This window comes from Camponotus vicinus, unplaced genomic scaffold (genome assembly GCF_025532165.1).
Source record: "Camponotus vicinus isolate PSW18456_S1 unplaced genomic scaffold, iyCamVici1.0 SCAF_1, whole genome shotgun sequence".
Lineage (NCBI taxonomy): Eukaryota > Metazoa > Arthropoda > Insecta > Hymenoptera > Formicidae > Camponotus > Camponotus vicinus.
In genome coordinates, this window is record NW_028141945.1 from 11,026,440 (window position 1) to 11,049,880 (window position 23,441).

The 23,441-nt window shown below is 35.0% G+C and overlaps 1 long non-coding RNA gene across 10 annotated transcripts in view; it reads left to right on the plus strand.

Annotated features, from left to right (window-relative positions):
- The window catches only part of LOC145974398 (uncharacterized), a 203,879-nt gene that overhangs the window by 11,174 nt on the left and 169,264 nt on the right, over positions 1–23,441 (plus strand). For 9 of the 10 annotated variants that reach the window (XR_014439666.1, XR_014439672.1, XR_014439670.1 and 6 more), the window contains 2 exons: positions 12,304–12,571; positions 23,111–23,377. This is a non-coding gene — a long non-coding RNA (uncharacterized LOC145974398). Of the gene's footprint in view, positions 1–12,303; positions 12,572–18,167; positions 18,437–23,110; positions 23,378–23,441 lie in introns of all 10 variants that reach the window. The other variant, XR_014439664.1, reaches the window with a different exon arrangement.

A 23,441-nucleotide genomic window follows, 5' to 3' on the forward strand; every position in this document is an offset into this window, starting at 1 on the left:
TATTGCCTGTATTTTCTTAGGGGATGAATTCTCCGCGAGGACCGCTACCGCCACCTTCGCCAATTTCTTCGCCGCGAGGGGGGCAAGTGGCTGGAAGTTGGGGGAGATTGGGTAAGAAGGTGTTAGTGGTTGGTGTAGTCCGCTTCCGGTGTATACGTATCTCGTTAAGGTTCCGGGAGATTCGTAACGGAAGGGATTGATCAATTTTCTGATGGAGATGTGATGCCGCATGGATCGCATTGTCCGCGGACGTGACGTTTCAAGCGCATCGTGATCCACGAGGATGGAGAGTTTGAGGATGGGCGCGCAGGGATGGAAAAATAGAGAAAGTTTGTATTCGAATATTTATCGAAGGAAATACGCCCGCGTTTCACAGGGATTGATTAAACACACGCGGGTAGCGCGTAAGACGACGGACAATTGAGCGGAAATCGAAATGTTTGCGAAATTTCTGATCGGGCGATATGCGAGTCCACGATGCCTCCAAGCATGATGGCGATATTTTTTTAACGTCCGTACGTGTACGGGCATACAGTATACACAATTCTATATACATATAGAGAGTCTGCAGATACTCTCTTTATGGAAACCGTAGCCTTGTTGCGTATGTCAACTTTACACATTATTTATACGCGAAATCAAAGATAAATTTCCAGATGATTTAGGAAAAAGAGATCGAATAGAATTTCTAAATAAATCTTTAAATTTCGATTTCTTTTCTTGGCGATTATTTTGAAAAATTTCTTCAAAATTAAACAATACATTTTTCTATCCTTATAATGAACTACGTTTTACATTTATCCGTCACGTATTTTACGTAGCGAATATAACGTATACAGCCGAGAGAATCACGATTCTGTACGCTTGGAAAGCAACAAGTACTTAGATACGAGACCCTCTGTAGGAAACCTAAAGAGCTCCCCGCGAGGAAAGTTAAAAACAAAGTTGCGACGATTCTCTAGCACTGCGATTACATGCTCAATAATAAATTACTGTTGTCAAAGAGTTTGGCTCCGACAGGCTTAATCATTTCTTGCGTGTATTACAAATAAGAGCGTTGCACCGATACTGCGAGGGCTGACTCACGTATAACCCTCTTCATGCGATCGCAATTTCTAAAAAGTGGGAATATCTTGACATATAGATTATTTCGTTCAATATTAAAATAGAAATATTTCCTTAAATATTGAAATATAAAATTTTCGAGCAAGAGCTTTTGTGAATTAAATCTTGAATGTGCAACTAGATAATGGTATCTTATTCTTCAGTTAATTTCAGGTAGACTCTACTCTTGCAAACTTTTAATTTGATACTGAGATATTTAATGTTGAAATTTCAAAATTTATATAATAGAAAATACATTAAAGCATATTTTAGCATGGTAAAAGTTACTTCAATTTCTAAATAAAAACATTTAGTGTCATAAATAAATTAATATTATAAATATTAGTATCATAAATAAAGACAATTATTTTATATCAAGGATTTTATACACATGATATATTCTCTATTGTAATAATATGATTTAGATTTGCATATACATACACATACAATAGTGGTATGACAAATAAAAAAAAATATTGGCTTTTTTTCGAGAAATCCAATAGTGTTTCAAGGTAATTGTGGGCAAGATAGTTTTGAGGAAAGAGCTGATGCTATTTACGTTTTTCTCAAGTTACGGTTTTAAACTTGTTGTCCAGGAAAGTCGTTCATCTATCGAACGGCACCTTCCGCGAAAAAGAAATTGAAGGAGCGCAGTGGTTTTTTTACCAGCAAGCGGACCTCGTTCGCGGAAGCTACGGCAAGGTTTTTTTTTCTTCTCTTTTCGCAAACTGTTATCGTTTACAAAGCCGATTCCCTGCACGCACACACGCCGACGCACACATCTCTCATGCAGCACCCTCTCGCGAGTTGTATCGACCGCGAGGAGCGGCGGGCAACAGTTTTCTTTTACGTACGAAAAGCAATTTTGCAGACCGCTCGTAATTTAGTGGCGCGAATAAAAGCGCGCGAGGGATTGGTCGACAAAGGGGCAAATGTGAAGGAAGCAGGGGATGGGAGGTATCCACGTCGCGCAGGTATTTTTGACGAATCAATACGATTCTGATATCATACTAAGGCAAAGGTCCGTATCAGGACACGTGCGTGTACACATCTTTTCGGATTTCGATCGAAGCACAAAGTAGTCATTACGATAAACTGAAAAAAATTATGCGGTGCACTGTCGAAAGAGAGAAAGAAAGAAAAGAAAGGGAGAGAGAGATAGAGAAATTGCGGTGTATTCCCGGATTTTAATTCAAGCTTTGTCGTAGGCTATGCGATTAACGCGTTTGTGGTTTGAATTAATTAGAGAACAATCCCGAGTTTTCATCTTGGCTTTGAATAAAATTTTGCAAGTAGAAGCGGCTAAAATATAAAATATATTTTTATTTAGAATATATTTTTAATTCTCTCTCTTTCTTTCCAATTTGTTTTTCTATTTCCTTCACAAAAATTAGTTAATATTTATAAGTAATTATAATAATTATTTATGCATCTTAATAAGAAGATTTGTGTGTATTATCGATAAGAAACAGAGTATAATATCAAGGTATGATGATAGCATTATCATAATTAGAAAATTAATTTTATTTCATGTATATTTGCTTCTCTCTTATATTAAAAAAAAAAACAAACGTTTTCTCGTATCATTAAAATATGTGAGGAAGGCACGATCGCGGGAGAAATTTTTCAGCCCTTCCTTCGAGACAACTTTACTCGTGCACCCGACGTGTCTCGAAAAGGCTAAGGAGGAAAGAGGGGTCTCGTCGCCCTTGAGTCTACGCACGATGCTCGTACATAAATCACGTAGTAGGGGTAGGTCAGTACGGGCTATTCTCGGAGGGTTGAAACTTTTAGGAAGGGAGCAGTCTGCGAACCGCTCGAACACGCAAATTTAGGGTGGGTTGTCTCCCTTCGTGAGACACACAAGTTTGCCCTCGTCGTCGTGTACTCGAAAACTAGCGGGAATAAAAAAAAGGATTTCATCTGGGAAACATATGTCAAATTTCTCTCGTTGCATCGTATTTGCATATTATGCATGCTTTGCTATTAACAAAGAGATAACTTATCAAAGAGCCAAAACGGAATTAATATCTTTTGTTTAATATATATATTTTTATAATCGGAGATTATATTTGTGGGTACAATTATTGATTAAGAAGTCAGTTTTAATTTATTTCTGAAATAAATAATTTGTAGAGATAAATTTTTTCCTTAATTAAATTTATAATCTCTAAGAAAAGAGCATAGTATATGTTTATTTTTTAGTATAAAAAGGTGTAAAAAAGCTCTCGAAAGAGGTAATGTTTTGAGGTAAAAGAGTTAATATTTCTATAAACTGAATAATATTTATAAATGTACAGCTTCAGAAAAAGAAATCTTCTATCTTCTTTGAAAACAGCATTCATACATATCTGATTTAAATTTAAATAAAATTGTGTGTATCTTTATATAAAATTGTGTCTTTTTATGTGAAAAACGAATAAACTGTCCAGTTTATATAATAGAAAACATCAAACAGGAGTTAGTGACAAGAGCAGAGTGATAATTTTCAATTTTACGCCGTGAACCTATTCCTTTTTAATCAATCTTGTAACGTACCTTGTTTTATTTTTGTTGTTGCATTTTTACGAGAAATAACATCATTCGGCAAATAAAAATATATTGTGCGCTTCCGCGTCGCGGATTTAATAAAACATTTATTTACAGTTTATCACGAGTAGAAAAATTGCCGCGCTGGTATTTGAGAGATGGAAAGAGATTTTAGCAGCCCGGTCTGTTCGCCCGAAAATAATGTAACTCTTTCATCTGTTCTGGATTATACACTGTCGGGTCTCGTCCGAAAAAAGGCACGCACTCGTGACAGGATGTGCTATGATGTGTGGAAAAAAATAAACAATACCACAATGTTTTTATGATCCATTCAACGATTCTTTTTCTCTTTGTTTCGTAGATTAAAAATCACATTTTATCGTTTTGCAATTTATGCGATAAAAATCGCGACGCTAAATTTTTTAAAATAAACTTGATAAAACGCCATTGTGCGTATATTTAAGGATAAATCACATGATACGTTACAACGTTGATGTATAAAAAAATTACATTATCGCGTAATATTAAAATATATATCGTTGAAACAAATTTTTAACGGTTGGAAATAATTTTTTATTTTGTACAAAAATGCATATCACGCGAAACAAAATCTCAAAACAGATGATGCAATTTGAACTGTTTAGTTTTCGAAGAAGATTGTGAAAAAAACCGCATACGCAGTGCTTATCCGTTGTAAAAAATATATCATAATTGCGAGGAGCGTCGCTATTCGACATTAGCCAAACGAAGCGACGCCACCACAATGATCGTTGTTAACGAATCATTACTGGAAAAGTGCTCTCCTCGTTTGCACTTGCTTTGTGCGGCATCATACCGATGCGTTATCGTAAAACAAACTACACTTTGGCGACATTTACATTGCGCGATGGCAAAATAACAATTACGTTCCCGCTGGTCGGTGAGGCGATCCCCGAAACTACAGCGAAATGTGATTAGAGTACGTAGATGGGTCGCGCTGTAAACCTACCTACGTGTTATTTCAACGAATTTGCGCGGAAGTTGTTGAAATTTCGAACAACTGATGGCCGCCGTTATGTGCTGGATTATTGACGAAATCGTAAATTAGTAAAGTTTATTACACTTTCTACATGGCATTACCTGTCACGGCGGTACTTTGGTAGAATAGCTGATTAATTATTCGAACGTAATAACGCGGACTTTTTACGATACATGAAAAAGATATGGTACGGAAAAAATGCAACGCTTTTTTTTTTCAGGAGCTTGCTACGAGCTCTTAAAAAAAGTTCACGCATTACTCTAATTATTTTACTAGACGTGCAGAAATTAAACGTTATTAGAGATTTATATATCACGCATTATAAAATGGAATAAAAAAAATGGAGGAAAGCACACGCTAAGGGTGTTTTTTTATAAAGACTGTGCTTTTAAAGAGAGCTAAATTTAACTTATTCCTTCGTTCGCAATTAATTATAGTTGACTAGAAAAAATATGTTTATATATTTTTTTTTGATTCGTCGAATGACGTACGCATAACGGGGCGACGAGATCCCCGCTGTGGATAGGTTCTTGATTGTCGACGAAGAAAAAGAACGTCTCTCTCTCGTTGGCGCTCGATGCCGACGAGAAAAAAAGGTGTGCCGATACAGGTCGTTGAGCAACATCCTATAGGACCCTAACCCGGAAGTAAAGGCATGCATACGCATCCGCGCGGCTGGATAACAAATCGGCCATGGCGCTAAGAGAGAGACAGTAAAAGTTTTCCTCAGAATTTTCCCGACGCATTATTGCCGATCGGTTTTGTGTGATTTTTCGCAAAGATGAGCGGCTTAATGCGTGTGAAATCTGTACTTCGCGATACTCTGAGCCTCTTGCATTTTTCGCAGCGGAAAGTATATAGCATAACACTTTTTACGATACGATAGTTTTGAATAACGATAAAGTGTCCCACGTTATCTTATGCTAGATCGATATCTATATACGTCGCTCGGCATAATATTAATCGTCTACCACAAACGTTATATATAACAAGATGTCTCTAAAATGCAGTAGAATAATTATAAAAATTAATTATTGAAATAATCAATATCTCACTTATCTGTTATCTCATGTGAGATTTCTCTTTTTATTTCTATTTTGGTCAAACTTTTTAGGCTCTTGGTTATATCAGTACACAAATTGTCAGCACATGACAGTCCCTCGAGAGGGTATCGCGGAATCCCAGAAAACGCATGAGAGAAGGAAATGGGAAGGACCGTGGGGGGCAGAGGGTGCGAGGGAGGGAGAGCGCCTATTGAAAAGGGTTGCAACGAGTACAATACTTTTACGTGATGTCAATCTTTGTCTATTCGTCCGCGCATTACGTAGATCCGTGCGTCGAGATACAAAAGTACGAAAATTACTCGCGAACAAATAAATCGTCGCTTTCAATTGCTGCCAGGATGAGACGTTTCAATATATCAAATGTTGTTTGATAATTTATTTCTCGTTTGATCAAGCACACAAAAGCATATCTTATCATTAAACGGACAACTTTGGAAATGTTAAGACGATAAATATTACGTATATTTTTTTTCCAAATGAATTATATAAAAAAGTATAAGTTATTTGCAATTATATTTATTTTAAAATTTTGGAGAAATAAATTTTATTTCATATTAATACTATCTTTTTTTAACGTCACCAATTGACATTTGACCGGTCGCGGATTCTTCAAGACGAAAATCGGCGGTCAATTACTTGCACAAGAATGCTCGTTTCCCCTAACTACTGGCTTCCGAGAAATATTGCAAACAAGTCGACAAATCGCCCGCGGCAATAAAGGGCGAGTAACAAAATGAACTCCGCTCGGCGACACCTAAAATTTTTTTCCCCGCTTAGTCGTTACCGTGGAATATCTCGAAGGCCCGGGGTGTCCCGGTGGAAAGACGAAGAGAGAGAGAGGGAGAGAGAATGTACGCGCGTGGCGATGTAAGGTGGCGAGGGTAGAAAGGGCGAGAGGCGGGAGAAGGAGAGAGAGGGAAAGGGAGGAAGGCGCGGGCGGACGGGAGGATATGAGTGCGGGAAGGGACGGGGAACGAAAGGTTTCGAGGGCGAGAAAGGGATGGAAAAAGAGAGAGGGAAGTTCTGAAAGGGTGTTGCGCGATGCGAGTGCAATACTTTTCCGTGAGACGGCACCAGTGTCGTCGGCCCTGAGGGGTGGGTTCGGGCCGGACTGGGAGTGTGCGTGGGGTCAACGACCGCAGTTGGGGTGGCTTCCCCCTACCTGATGCCCTCCCCCTCTCCCCGCGCGTGCCCATCCCCGCGTCCTGCACCCCTCCGCCCGCTCCCCTTACCCTTCCCTTTCTGCTCTCCCCTTCGCTCTACACCAGGGCACGTTGCGGTAGGCGGGAGGTTGAGGCAGGTTAGGCTTAGCTTAAGGTTCAATATCGGGGAAAACACAGGCTTTTATTTGATCGCTCGCTACCCCGCTCTAAGGGAAGAAGAGGTTCGGGGATATTTAAGAGTACGAGGAAAACAGAAAGAGGGAACTTGGATATGTGTACACATTGGTTTCCGTAGTTCTATGAACCTTTGAATACGAAATAGGGGTGGCATTGATACTGATTGTGAAAGCTCGACATATAATTCGTCGGCAGAGCTTGAATCTGTTTTCGTTTCCCGATCGACACATCGAGTTTGTTCTGGAAATAAAAGTTGCATCTGGAAGAATGTTAGTCTTATTGTTAGAGTAGACGTTAATATATCTTTATTCGTCTCTTCGTTGATTTTAAAGGAAAGAAAATGTTATCTACGAATGAAAAAAAAATTTCTAACATCAAATGTGTGCAAATCAAATCAATTTATATTGATTTTAAACAGACATTATATTATCTTTTTATAATTGATAATATTTATTATTTTAACAATAATTAGCATTACTATTCTTTTTGTCTTGATACAATAACTTTGAGCTTACATGATGGTTAATTTAATGGTAAAAAGTTACATTTCTAAATTAAATGAATACAATGCTTAGTAGAAATCACTTACGACGACTGATTTTGTTGCAGCTTGCAATTAGGAATGATCGATCGATCAGTGTCAATCAAGACAAACATCGATTAAGTGACGAACATTTCATCCGAACAATTTGAAATCGTCGAACATCAGGATATCCATCGCATATTCTCTCTCTCTCTCTTTCTCTCTCTCTCTCTCTCTCTCTCTTTCTCTCTCTCTCTCTCTTCTCTTTCTCTATCCATTTTTCTCTCGCGTCGCCTACCTCGGAAACACACGTGTTACACAAACTTTAAATCTGGTTATACCGGTATAATAATTTCTCGCGCACGATATTTTTCACAGTCGGAATGCAGCGCGTGTTATCGATCTGTGTGTTGGACGTCTTCATCCATAGATATTTTTCTTAACTGCTTCGCACAAAAGTATCCCATCTTTTTTATTCTCCGCTTGTGTTAGGAATCTAGCATTTTTCAAACTTGGTGTATAAGCTTGGGAATATTTTTTTTATTTTTTTACTGAAATGTGTTGATCTTAACGCGATCCTGTTTTACAGACACAAGGCTACTTCCAACGCATGAAAGAATCAGCGCGACAACTCTCCATCTATAAAAACTAAACCAGTTTTTCGTTAGCGACGTGTAATGCTTATAGATTGACGTGATATGTCTGCAAAAACGATATATAGTGCAATAAATTCGCTTATCGGAAACATGTCTCATAATCGATTCAACTTATCTCGAGAATTATACATATATTTGCGACATAGTAATCATTTTGTAGAACGGCAAACTGTCGATCAAACTTAAATCACAATCCGCGATACAAAGATGATAATTTTACTTTAAATATATTTAAATTCCGATGACGTGATAAGTGGTAAATTTGACAGAGTATTTTTCTGATTGTCACGTCAAGTAAATCAGAACGTATATGTAGCTTATAAAAAGAGATATTACGATATCATTTCAACATGAATTTTTCTAATGCACAATGAATGATTAAATTTATTAAAAATCAACTCACTAGAATTTTTCTACATTTTTGCGAATTAAAATAAAATGGGATAAAAATGTTCATTTAAATGACAAACATTGACTATTTCATATTTAAAATATGATAGATTTTTCACGACTATCTTTTTGATTTATCCGCTTTATGATTCTTAAACGGCAAATACTTTTAGTATTCCATATAATATCAAATATTAATCGATGTTCCAAATGAAGCAAATCGCTTGAATGCATATCAGTGAGAAATGAATGCTAATAGAAAACCACAAGATTGGGAAAGCAATGTAAAGATAAAGACTTCCGCTAATTATACTTTAATTAGAAATTTGAGAAAAAAATATACATGTTTCTCTTCGAAATTTTTCGTGTGATTTATGAAATTTTGTTTGATGTACAATGCATTCGGAGTATAATACACCGTTTTTGTATGATTTTTATAATGATCAGAATATTGACCGAAAGTCCTTTTAATTATTAATTAAAAAGAATATGTTGATATTAATAATGCCGCGTCGCTTAGCCAGTCGTTATTTATTCAGCATTTCATTTCTCAGTTAACGGCCTTTCTGATGAGTTTCTTTCAGCACGTTGCATAATTTATATCGTGCTTCGTAATTTATGTATAACGTAGACTGGCTGCTGTAAATTCGTAGAATCGAAAGAGAGATGGCTTGTTGAAACGAATAAATAAATGTGAAGATTAATTATCGTTTTTCGGATACCTTTCGAATCATTTATTTCGCAAAACACGAATCTCTTTTTCTTTCAAGAGAACTCCCTTCCATGTATATAATGTAGTCGTTTAATTTAGTTTTACGAATCATTTTACTTATCATCTTTTGTTTTTGATATTTTTTTTCTCATTATAATTGAATATTGATCGAAAGAAGGAGAGGAATGGCGATATGATGAGCAAATTCAATATCACTGCTGAATGTAGCAATAGTTTTATTTCTCCTCTCTCTCTCCCTCTTTCTCTCTATCTTTCCATCTCCTTCGCACTCTATTTGACTATCGAGAGCTTCAAGATCCTCAGAAACAGCGTATAATCTGCATTCGCGGGTTGATCGACGTGACCATTGTCGTATCGCATCTCTTCTCTCGGTGTCTTCCACTGGATATAAGCGAAACGCGTTTGCTTTCACAACATTTTGCGTGCGCGCGAGCGGAACCATGCTTTGGAAAGCTCTGCGCCGGTGATAGTAGTAGTGGGACGACAGTTATAAGCCGCTTCCATTTCCGTAATTAAATTCTGACGCCTCAGACGTCCGCTTTTCGTGGCTGCAGCAGCCAACGTATCCGCAATTTTCGTCACCGCTCTAAGGAACTATCGATTTAATGTAAACGCGCTCCTATAACGCATAACGACGTCGAAATGACGTTCCCCATCGAATAAAAAAGTAAAGAGGAGGGGAAAAAATGGAGCTATCGAGAATACCAATGTTTCCTCGAAAGTCGTAATGAAATATTCATTGTTACTTGTCGTAGCGCCTAATTGCTTCGTAATTATTGCCAAGTACGATTGAAGAAGGCGGAAGAAGACCTACAACAATTTTTCTTCCAGGAAAAATTTATTACGCAATAGAAGCCGCGTTTCGACGAATTCTTGCGATCCGACAGCTTGCGGAATTACCCTAAGGGAAATAAATAAAGGAACGATAATAGACTGGTGTTTACTTTCATGTTTTCTTCGATATCATGTGGTAAAGGTTCTCGCTATTTTTTCCCTACGTTAATTATTTTATGTGTCTTTCTTTTGATGCATGTTGGGCAATATTCGAGGGCGAAGAATTCTTCAACAATGTCTTTCTCTTGCGATTACGCTGCATGAAAATGATCTGCATTGTTCTTCCAATATTGCTCGAAACAATAAATTATTTATGATTACATAGATTATACATTAGAATTAAAAAAAATTCATATGTATAATTATATACAAATATACGAAAATTATGTAAAATATGATAATGTAATTTACATTAGTCGGACAATTTTGAAAAGAGAAACATTAAATTCATATAAATAACATCATGAAAATAAGAAACTGCAAAAGTATAAATAGCTACGAGCATTAGGTATTCACTAAAGTTCGCCAAGTTGAAATCTTCTCGTAGGTAGAGCTCTTTTAAGATAATTGCTATCCAATTGTGCAATCTTTTAATTATAATCACAATTTTATTCTTCAAATGCTGGTTTTATAATTATCGAAATATGTCATCGAAAATTGGAAAATGTCTCTGGATATTTTTCTTTCAATTGAGAGAGAATTGGTAATGTTGATTGATATTCACTACTGATGAAGCCGTTTAAAGATTTAGATTTCCCAGAATAGCTCTAGCAATTAACGTTATTGGTATCGAGAGAGGGAGAGAACTGGAAAGAAACTCGCTGTGCAGAAAATTCGCAGAAAACGTAGCAAGTATTTTATTTTAAAACCAGTACGTGCATACCCTCCGCAAAATTGGACTAATTGCGCGGTTTTACTGATGAGGGTAAAAAGAAAGATTAAACGCTACAAACAGAGAGGCTAAAATAACATTTTTGCGTAACTTGTCGCAGAGAATAATCGCAATGTTTGGGAAAATTATGCGGTTGGAATTGCGTGTAATGTGTGCGGCAATAATAATTACATATTATTCCTCGCTTATACAGCAAGATCATCGGTCACAGCCAATTCTCCCGAATATAATGTGTTTTCTATTATTTTGTTGACGTCCCGATGTTGTTAATATCGTAATTTATTATTTTTGTTTGATGAATGACCTGTAATTTATGAACGCACGACGATCGATTTATCTCCTAAATTTACGTTGATTGCATTAATATATTACAAAATTCTGATAGAAATATCATCTATATATTAGTGATGTGTATATATTTATTTATTTGTAAAATCTACTATTGCCTCATAATAGTAGATTTTAAGTATTTCGATTAATTAAATGCCAGGATTTGTTTTCGATTTAATAGTAATCAAACAATCAAATTGCTGCCATCGAATTTTTGACGATCTTATATTATTGTTGCGGAGAAAAACGAAAAGAGCTACTTTGTAATCGTCCTCGTAATCGAGCAACGTATGCCTTGCGATCGTAATTTCATACTCCTCGAATTACAATGGCGACTACAAAGTTGGATAATTTGTATATCGCGTTATATCGCGGCTCAACCATGTGTGTGTCATGTTGTTTCTGTAATTTGTCACGACGGTAATCACAAAGTGGTCCCATGAGAGATGACCTAGGTTAAATTTTCCTTTTTTCGAAAAGCGTTTCCCCCGCGTTTCGAGCAACTCTTAGGTACTATAAAAGAATTATCTGTCATAATAGCGCCACTCCACTAGTATCATTTTAGATACTATTCATTTTCTCGTTGCTCGCGTACTTTTAGAAATCTCGCGGGAATCTATTATCGAGATAGAAGCTGACGATTTATACATTGTATAGAGTGTTATTACAAAGATTGCGAATTACTTACCGCGAATATAATGATTATTTATGTTCGATTTTTAGAATATCCGCGCGTTTCAAAATTTAAATTTTAAATATAACAGTCGTTTATAATTATAATAGTGATATAGTCGTTTTGCATAAAAAGGAAAGCTTTGAAGGAAATGAGAAAAATAGATTTCTTTAAAGAGAAATCCATTTTTTTTTAATTTACGGTATTTTATTTGCAGATGAAATGAACTATTGCTGCCGAATCTTCCTCCCACGCTTGCCATCTTTGGTCGATATACGCGTGCCATGCGATCAGGGATCGCGTGCCGCGTACACGTGACCACCGTCGAATCAGAGCGCGACATGCGGTCGACACAATTCGTACCCGGCAATTTAACGCAACCTGAATTTCTAAAAATGTACAAGAATCGGCAAAACAATCGTCGAGGTCGATGAGGAGAAGGAGCTGCAAATGATCTCGAGGAAGAGAACTTATCGATGCTTGAGGTAATAGAAAAAATTTGGTTCCTCCTTTTAAACTCACGCATTTTTATTAAAGAATAATTAAGAATAATTGGAGAATAATGGTATAAATCATGGATAATAATGGGAATAAAAATACAGTATGCAGTGTTTGCACATAATTATTTTGATAACATTTAGAACATTTTTTTTAAAGATTTGTTGGAGCTAGAGTAGTTTCTCTCTCTGTTTGTTTTTTTTTTTTTTTCATATTTTTTCCGTTTCGCCAAAAGTAATGAATGTTATTTAGCAAAGCTACCTGTTGCACATTTTGATATTTGTTTCCTACCGTTATGCGCGTACGTCTAATTATATCACGATGATCGTAATTTTGACTACATCTAAAGTGATAACGAAGCTCATTGTACACTGAGAAAAATAAATTGTTAACTTGACCAAATTGTTTAACTAAATTATTATTTTTTTAATTGAAATATTTAAATATTTAAGTTAAATAAATGTCATGTTAAATTTAATATATATTATTTAATTTATAAATAGTTAAATATTTCAATTAAAAAAATAATAATTTAGTTGAATGGTTTAGTCAAGTTATAGACTTAGAGATTTAAAGAGCATTGAGGCACAAATTCTTGGACATTTTTCTAGTGCAATTTATTTGATTCTTTCGTTGTCTATCAACTCTTTATCGGTTGTTTTATCAGGATTATTCTTTATCAATTGTGTCTTATAAAAGTCACTTTACTTGTTTCCTTTTAGTCGCGTTTGCCGATTCATCGCTAAAAGAAGTTATTACAGGTGACTAGAGCTTTATCAAGGCTTTTCGCGCAACGTTACTTGGCTAGAATCAAAGTTGCCACTTTGGAATCTAGAAAGTGATTACGATGATTATTGTCACGTTGGCAAGTAAAATGTGAATGTGTCGTTGCGTGAAAAATCATGTAATCATGTCAAATGGAAGCAACAAGGCAGATAGTAAAAAAAAGTTCAATAAATTCCATCGTTTTATCTCATCCTGATTCGATGAATGAAATATTAATCGTATATTACACATATATATTTTTTTAATTCGACTCATTAATAAGTTGGCTTAAAAATTGTGCCAAAAATTTGACAGAATTACCGCATCCATAGAGACGAGTTTAAAAATATTATAACATCTGCTCTAAAAATAACATAGGTGTTCGTGGAAATTCACGAGTCTTTCGCAAGAGGGGTTAAAGTTTCAAGCGCTTGGCAAATGATCGATAATGGCGAGCAAATAAGCATAACGCGCCTGGCGAATGGCGGAGATGCGAAAACAAATCGATTGCGTGATAGAAAATATACGTATGCTGTTGTCGGTTATATTATGTAGATTCATAGCAGGATTATGTGCGCGCGTGTACGTATGTTTGCGAACTAACGGGACGTCCCATAATTTGACAGGTTTTCTATAAAATTACGAGATGTATAAAAAGCGCCACGCAACCTATGACGGAGATGCAAGTCATGCGTTTCTATTCGGCCTCTCGTACTCGGCTTAGTGGACTCTCTTGTGGACTGCGTGTGTCAGATTTTTGATAATGGCTCTTTGAATGACAATGGGCGGAAGGCGGAGACGCAAAGCGGCATTTATGCGTACGTGTCGATGACGGGGGAGAGGGAGAGGAGGGGAGGGGAGGGACCGAGTCGCGATTAAAATTTGCATCGAGCAATGTACATTGTACTTGATCCCTCCGATCGCAGATCCCTCGAATTTCCGATGTTGATAGACGTCGCTTTTTCCGGCCACGTTTAGATCAATCGAGACAACAGTGTTTTCAATGTCGAAATAATCGGCCCGAGCGGTAGATATTAATTTCGCAGGGAATAATGGGCTATATATATAAACCGCGCCGCCGAATTATTGAATTTTCGAAGTACTCGCGTATCTACTGCTGCGCATTCAGTGACAAATAATTAATCAGGATTTATAAACCGGCCGCGCGGAAATTACGCATCGTTCGATTCAACGCAACGGTACCGGTCCGCCGGCGTTCATTAAATCATCGTCGATCGATCAATCGGCGAATTACGTGCGTTACAATAAAACGCCGACGACATCTCGGCGCTGTCACATATCATGATCATTTGCGGCAAATTGAATTATGATTTATAATAAACGATAAGGTCTCTCTCTCTCTTGCCGGACGTGGTACAAGCTAATAACATTTTCATTTAAAATCGGAAATTTCAAGATTCTAACGAAGGATCAATTAGTACGCGACATGCAGTCCCATATAATGATGACGTTTCGTGCGATTGACGTCGCACATCTGCCTTTGAAAACGGCGCGATTGAAGTTCTATACCTTTTTATTCCCCATTTATAGTCTCGATGAATAAAATTTCTCGCTGCTGAAAATCATTAATCACTTATAACACATAATTACGCGCTTCTTGGTTACCTATTATTACACAGTAAAAAATAAAATGTTAATTATAATATTTTTCACATGTCCCAGAAAGTCCAGTCTAAGTTTTAAGTTGAAATAACTTATTCGTCGTATGTTACTTATTGACAAAAAGTGTTAAATAATTGACACAATACTTTACATTTATTTTTGTTATTGTGACATTAAGTATAATGTAAAAATAACATACAAATTAATTAAAAATTACGTGAAAAAATAGTTACAATAACTCGTAAGAATTGTTGTAGGACATTAACATATAATAGTAATTATTTTAACTTAAATTATTTGTAATAGAAACATTTGATTTCAGTAAATTTGATTATTTTGTATGTCAAAGTTCAAGATTATTTGAAGATTCACTTTAACTTTTCTTAAAATGTTAAACTGACGTTGAGACATGTTGATTGTTTAAAATGATTATGTTGAAAATACTCAAAATAATATTCCATTTCTAAGAGACATATACAAAGTGTTAAGTTATGAAGTTGACATAAATGCAACACATGAAAACGTTATAAAAATAATAACATACGAGTTGTATGTTAATTTTACATTGAAGTACTAATCAAAACGTGGTAACACAAGAAAATTTTAATATATGGACGCACAATTTTTTACTGTGTATTAGAAGAAAGTCATTCTATTCCACGATTGACGCGCGTAGGGAGAGCTAATAAAACGCGGCCTGTCGCAAAAAGTTTCCGCGAATCTCTCTTTGCGACGCCATCATTATTCTATTCTCGGTTTGAAATCGTCCCCGCGCTCGAGGGAGGGCACTTCTTCTTTCACGGCGCGCTCTCTCTTGCGGGAGCAGCCTGCTGTGAAATTGAAAAATTTTCGCGCGTTCCGCGACGGGTTACCCGCTGTATTTACATACATACGCGTGCACGTTCGTGTGCGTAGCCTCTGCCGGGTTACCGGTTAGGCTTTGAGACCCACCAAACAGACCGGAAAATATGCAGGCTGCATAATTCAGCATAGGCGTGCACGTATGTGTGTGTGCGTGTAAGTGTGCGTGTGCACGAAACGGTTCACGGTTATCAGCTCCGCGAGTGATACCTCCTACATTCGTCTCTTCCTGTTTCGCGTAAGAGACTCGGCACGCGCGCGTTTCTCTCGTCACCGGCCGTTGCGTTTTGCGTGGCCATTGCCAAATTATAAGTTTTCCACGAACGGAGACACGAGGGACATCGAGGTCGGCCGCTTTCTCGCTGGCCGTTAATCACGAATCCGATCGGAATCGTGTGATGTACGCGAAACAGCAGGTGCAGGCCGTTCCTCTAACCGGTGCACTCGATTAATTCACATCGCGATACTTCACGCGATGCGTCTGACGCGTCGTAACGAAATTTTATCGCGATCTCTCGCCCGAAAAAAATGGCCGAGTTAGTCCAATTGAGAAGAATTGGCGGGAAATTTTTTTTGGATTTATATTTCGCGTATATTAATTGGCAGATTTCTCGATTTTCAAACAGGGAGTCTTGTGGCGACTGTGTTATTTTTGTTCTTTTTTTTTTACTTTATGCAACTTGATCAAAATTATTAATATTATTTATATATTTATGTATCTCATATTTAATAAAATGGCTATTATATATTGTGTGGAATTTTTATACAAAACATTACTGTCATCGAGCTATGTAGAAATGTTCGACCTACATTAGTTGTAGATACGTCACAATTTTCCATATGAAGACTCTCATGTGGCAAGACCGAGATAAACTGCGTATTCAGAGAAGCTTATTTACGTGATGCTTTTTACGGATCGATGCAATCATGCAAACTACAATACATTATCGAATGAAACTGAACGCCGAAGGCTATCGTTATAATTCACCGCATCGAATTAGTATCTTAAATTTAGTGGCGATTGTGTATTCCTTCTCGCGAAAATAAGTTTCATAAAGAATTCATCAAACTTAAATTCCTTGGAAAATTTTCCGCTGAATTTTTCTCAACAAAACATAAAAGATATCAGCAATTGCAATTTTTTAATGTTTTAATATTTTATTTTTTTATTTTTTGATATTTTTTAATGTTTTTTAATATATAAAAACTTGCATAGAAATATGCTATAAAATTGATACTATTAAATTATCTGAAGAATGGGACTGTGTTATGTATGTATATGAAATTTTAATTGGTCAAAATTCCTTCATTTTTAAAAACAATTTTTGAAGTTAAGCCTGCCATGCGATTTTTCTGAAACAAAATAAAAATTTGTCAGGCCATCCATCCATATGTCATTACACAGGATCATAATTTTGTGCGGTAGACATATAGTTAAGAAAGTACATGGTAAAAGTTTAACGCGAAAACTCAACGTGGACATCGAACATTGTCGTTGAGGAGGGTCAGGGTTCCTTGTATGCACTTGGGAGACGATATTTTCAGGCTGGGCAGTAGGCATATAAATGTTTGGTGCTGCTGGTCGTCGAGACCAGCGGTTGCAGGTCACTCACCGAATATAAGTGAACATCGTCGCTACTCGAGAACGGGCATCGCGATTGGCCAGCCCATTTTGCACCGATAGCATCTCGATCATCGCTATGCGATCGATTCAAAAACGAACAAAGGTAGCATCGATGGCGAGCATCTGGCGATGCTACGAGTCTCCAGAAATGCGCTTTGTTCGATCAATTTCTTTCTTATGTACGATGCATAATACACATGTGCGATTTTCTCCTCCCATTTTAAATATTTTTTTATGAAATTCAGACTTTTTTGAATAAAAATAGTTTTGAGAGCTTCGAGCTAATAAATTACTCTGTTATTGCTCTATCAAGATTTTCTCCATCTTAGCTGCATTAAATTTTAATGAGAGATTTTTCGATGAATTGTGCAATTAATTTTGAGCCTTGCATTGATTATCATGTCATGCAATTTATTCAACAGCTAAATCATCCAATAAAATATTTAAATAATAAATGCAATCTTAACTCTTATGTTTAGTGATAAATAATTAACAAAAATGCGATTAATCTTTGCAAAACTGCTTGAAATGTTTAAGAAAATGTTCTATATAATCGTAATAATAATTATATAATAATTATAATACTCATTTACATATTTTACTGCGACATTCGAAATTCAAGACATATATTAAGATCTCGAATAATCCCAAGATGCAACGTGAATGGTGTGGAGTTATTCCGGTTATAGTTCGTTTCAATTCCAACATAGGATATACGTGCAAAAAGGAGAAAAAAGAAAATACAACAACGAGAGATCCAACTGCGTGCAAACCACTCATCGCCGACCATACTTAACGATAAAAGTGTACCACGTCAATGACCTTGCGTTACATGCGTGCGGGCTAAAAATGCACGCTGCGAATGAAACTTTCCGTGTCTGAAAATGTCCGATTTCGCCGAGCAATACTGATCGATTTATCTCCAATATTTAATGACGCCCCGATTTTCTCCAAGAACAAACACTTTGCATTATTGGAGGTTAGCTTTTCGCATCAGATATTTTTACCAAAAATAAATGCTAAGATAGCTTTGATAAACTAAATTTTTAGCAGCAAGATGTACCTAGGTTGCAGATAAAACAAATTTCTTATGGATATAATTGATTTTTTTATGAAAAATCATGATATATTTTATTTTATTTATATATTATGTATTTATATATTATATATTTATATATTTATATATTTGTATATTTATATATTTGTATATTTATATGTTTGTATATTTATATATTTATATATTTATATATTTATATATTTGTATATTTATATATTTATTTTATTTATATATTTTATTTTATCTATATAAAAAATTGTATAAAATTACTTTATTTATATAAGAATTTTGTGATGTTTTGTCGCGATCTAAGAATCGAAATCTTTGAAAAGTGAATTTATCGGAAAATATGAAAAATTCGCAAATATTATGCAAACATCGTGTAAACATCGATGTATGATTTAAACAGTGTTACATAACGAAATAACGAACCAGCTTTCTTTCTTTCTCTTTCTCCTCTTCGGAGCGCATATTACGAGTGCGAGTATGTATAAAATAACGTTAATGATGATTATCAGTAGCGTAAACGTGATACCGTAACGAATTACTGTATCGCGTCGTAAAAATGTTACGATAACATCGGCATGAAATCGCCGCGTATTATCTAACGATCCCACGCACGAACGCACATACTGCGTCTCTCGATTCTCGATTACTCACGAGCTCCGCACGCGATGATTCTGCTCGAGAATGTAAACTGAAACATTCACGGTTATTCATTAACAAGCAGTGACGGATTTACCGATAAGGATTGTTCTCACCAGCGTCAGTTAACGTTAACGGTGGTTTAACTGATTCCCGGAGAATCACTTAAGTCTCAATTAACTTTAACTTATGGAAAGAGACTTACGCAAGTAGTCCCTACACAATGCTCTTAGGACTTGCTAAAGATCTAAACTTGTGCTCTGAATTTATAACCATTTGTTTCTCCCAAATTTACGCATCTTCATCCTCGATATTATATTTATATATTTTTTTTAATTTGAAATATTTTCAAAGCATATATTTTCAATAGTCCTGGATGAGAAAATCTGAAATCTCGTTTCTTTTTTAAAGATAGAAATTGGAAATTAAAATGTTAATTACAATTTATTAATTACAAATATGTTGACATTCGTCTGATTGCGAGAATTGCCGAGATCCGAAAAATTTTCAGATATATTTGCGCGCGAGCCGTTGATTTTCCACGGTTAGTCATGGTGATTTTTATTTCCATTCGCTGCGAATTAATATGTGCAAATCACCATATCGCGCGAAACGGACGGGGATTTAAATAAATATTAAACTCAAGTACGTTTAAAATATTTCCCATATCTGTTTGTGTAACGGAGAGCTTACGCGCGATTCTTCCATCGATACCATCGACATTTTTTTCACGGCGAAGTGATAAAGCCAATCTGCAGGATAGTAAATATATAATACATATGGAAGAAAAGCAAATACTAACTGTTACGCAGTCTAGGTTTTGCATTAAGCCAAATTATGTCAATATTAACTTACAAGAAGTTTTACCAATATCAAGTGAATCGGGCTCATATCCTTTTATGTCAATATATTGAAACATGGACTTATATTTACGTTACGCCACTCTATAATTAAAAGCATCGATGTATAAAATATTCTAAATTCCGCTAGTAAAAAATGACTGTTTTCCACATTATATATTTTTTTCCATATCATCAATTTTGCTGTAATATTGAAAATTGAACATATTGATAATATATTTACATTTTGCATTTTACATTTAATTAAAATAATTTAGTATCTATATTACTATAAATATGAAAGCGCGAAAAACAAATAAGAATAAAAAGGAATGGATATGTAAATTTTAGAAAAAAATTCTACGCATTTATTAATTTTTTTAACAAATTAAATTATTAGAGAAGTATAAAAGTAAAGCACGAAAAATAATATATATTTTATAGCATGCTTTGATATAATAATTTCACATTTATTTTAGTTTATTTATTTATAAAAATCTCATTTTGTACATTTCTTTATAATCGTAACTTTTTCTCTTTTTCATGCTTTTTGATGAAAAATATATATTATTAGCTTTTACTAGCTAATATTATTAGTTTTTGCAATTTAATGTCCTTGATTTATGACAATTTTTACTGGTCCAAGGCCAATTTTCACGAGGTTCCACGAGTTATTTTTTCTTGTTTAATTAGAAATATATCTGATATATTGCAAAGAATACAATTGTTAACTGTTAAACATACGTAATTTAGATTTTCATTTTTACATTTAACATTTGAGTTTCAAATTATTGTTAGTTTTATAAGACACACAAGTAGTTATTTAAGACACTTATACGAACGCAGGTAGATTTCAGTATTTCATGATAAAATTTAGTTTAATTATCTCAGAAATGTAAAATAGATCAATTTATTTTATCTCAGAAATCATGTAAATTCGACACGTTGTAAAACTCCAGTCATTTAAAGTTTAAGGCTCTCTTGAGAGTTCGATTTTCGCCGAGAGCCCCGGCATGACTGTCGGGACTGTACCGTATTACGCGTCGGACAATTATTATGCCAGGGGCGGCCCCACGCAACATCGTACCTCGTAAGGAAGGTTCGGGCCGGATGTGGTACAGCGAAAGTTTCGTCCGAAATTGCGCGCGTGGCGCGTCGTGAGGGCCTAACGGGCGATTTTGGGGTAGGTCGCATCAGGCTATCGAACATTCACACCGGCCCCTCTCGAAAGGGGATCGCGACGGGGCAAGTGAAGCGAGCGAACGAGAGAAAGAGAGAGAGAGAGAGAAAGAGAGAAATGCGAGATTTCGCGGCGAAAGTTTTGTCGAGGCATGTGCGTGCGGGATGATGATGTTATGCGAGTCGTTTCGCATGCCACACTCTCCTTGTATAACGTCGCTTTATTCTGCTCTCCGAGTTAATATCAAAAGATCGGTTTGTGTGTTATTATTGCAGCATTACACAAAAATCATTCTTTCTAATTGCGCAATTAATATGGCAAATTTCACGTTATGAGTATATCTGCGTGATGAATTTAATATGGCGATGTAGTATATTATTAGATTGATTCACAGATATGCTCAAATAAGAGACTTCGTTTAACGCAAGATATATGTATATTCGCTCGTTCATACTTAAATATCGTCTTCAAAATTTCTGACAATTTTTCTAACACGCGTTAGAAAATATTTTATTTGTTTGAATTGATTTTATTCATCAAAAAGCGAGAGTTCACTTAGCAAAGTGTGTATATATATATTCTTGCACTTATTTTTAATTTTGTACAATAATATTTACCATTATACTATTTTTCACATGATATATTACATTATATATAATTTTATTTGTTGCATAAAAAAATTAAAACAGACTGGACTTTTAATATATGGTTTGCTTGAATTTATTATAATATGTATAGCATTTATTTATGCATATATTCAATTAAGAGAGTCCTCTCGCTTCTTATAAATGTTGAATAAAATTTTTTGACAAATGTTTTTATATGAAACGCAAACAAGAATCTTCCATTAACAGGTGATACGGTTACCTTGGAGTATTCTGTATAATATTACAATAATTTAAATAATTATAAATTTTTGTGAAATATATATATTATATATATATATATATATATATATATATATATATATATATTTATTTATTTATTTAGATACAAAAATATATTAATTATGTTTATATTTAATTATATTTAGCAATCTAATTAATAGATAGCGGGATTAGTAACGATTATGCTGACTAATTAAGGTGTATCGCGAAGCAGCTCGACTGAAATTGATCATGTACTCGAGATATTCCGTCAAGGATTGAAATTTGAGAATGATATTCAAGCATTATTATAGAAATAATTATATATCACTCATAAAGATCGCAATAAAATGATAAGAATTATTTTTCTTATCGCTATTTTCAATTTCAATAAAGTGTATAAATTGCATGAAATAATTACTATGATAAATATGAGCTGCCTTGATCGATACTTACGAATCGTTAATCACGCGCACTGATAATCTCTAATTCTGTTCGTAAGGAATTTGATAACATTATTACATATACATAACAGCAATTAATGATTAATATATTTGAATATATCTCATGTTTCTTTGCTAATTTACATGTAATTTTGTCGAATTTAATCATCACATCGATCATGTTTCGACGATTTATTAATAATGATTAATTTAAGATGCGTTAAATAAAATATTCGGCACTTTTATTACATAATTTATACACATATATATTTATATATAACATATTAAAAAATATTTTGTAAAACTAATTTTGTACGTCATATTGGTTTTTATGAAGCATATTTCTATTACATTTCTTTTCTAGAGAAAACGGGATATTCGTTTATGTTTGATCACAATGTTAAATCATTTTTATATTGTATAGAATGTATCAGGGGATAATTTTATATCTCCTGTTAATGGAAGATTCTTGCTTGCGTTTCATAGAAACAGTTGTCAAAAATTTTATTTAATTTTATTTAATATTTATAAAAAGCAGAAATTTTCTTAGTTAAATACACACACACACACACACATATATACATAAACAAAAATTTAATTGAATATATTACTTTCTGTTGAAGGTGAAACGGAACAAAGGTTTGTCGCGCATTCGAGTCCGGGAGTGCCAAAGGTCGCCATTCGTTTTTATTATGTCGCGAATGATTCGCCGCATTTTGTTTAATTTTCGGGAGTGCCGTGCAAAGTGTCACGCGTCCGTATTCAGTGTTTCGCGCGCGATCGTAATTAATTGCGAGCAAGTGCAACATATGAGAACCTGACAACCTTGCGACTCTGATAAGAAGGGTGAGGCCAAGGAGGCATCAGGCAACTGCGGAGCAATCGTTGAGGTAAATAATTTATTATATATTTATTATTTATTATTTTATTTACATGAAATTAATCGTTTAGCTC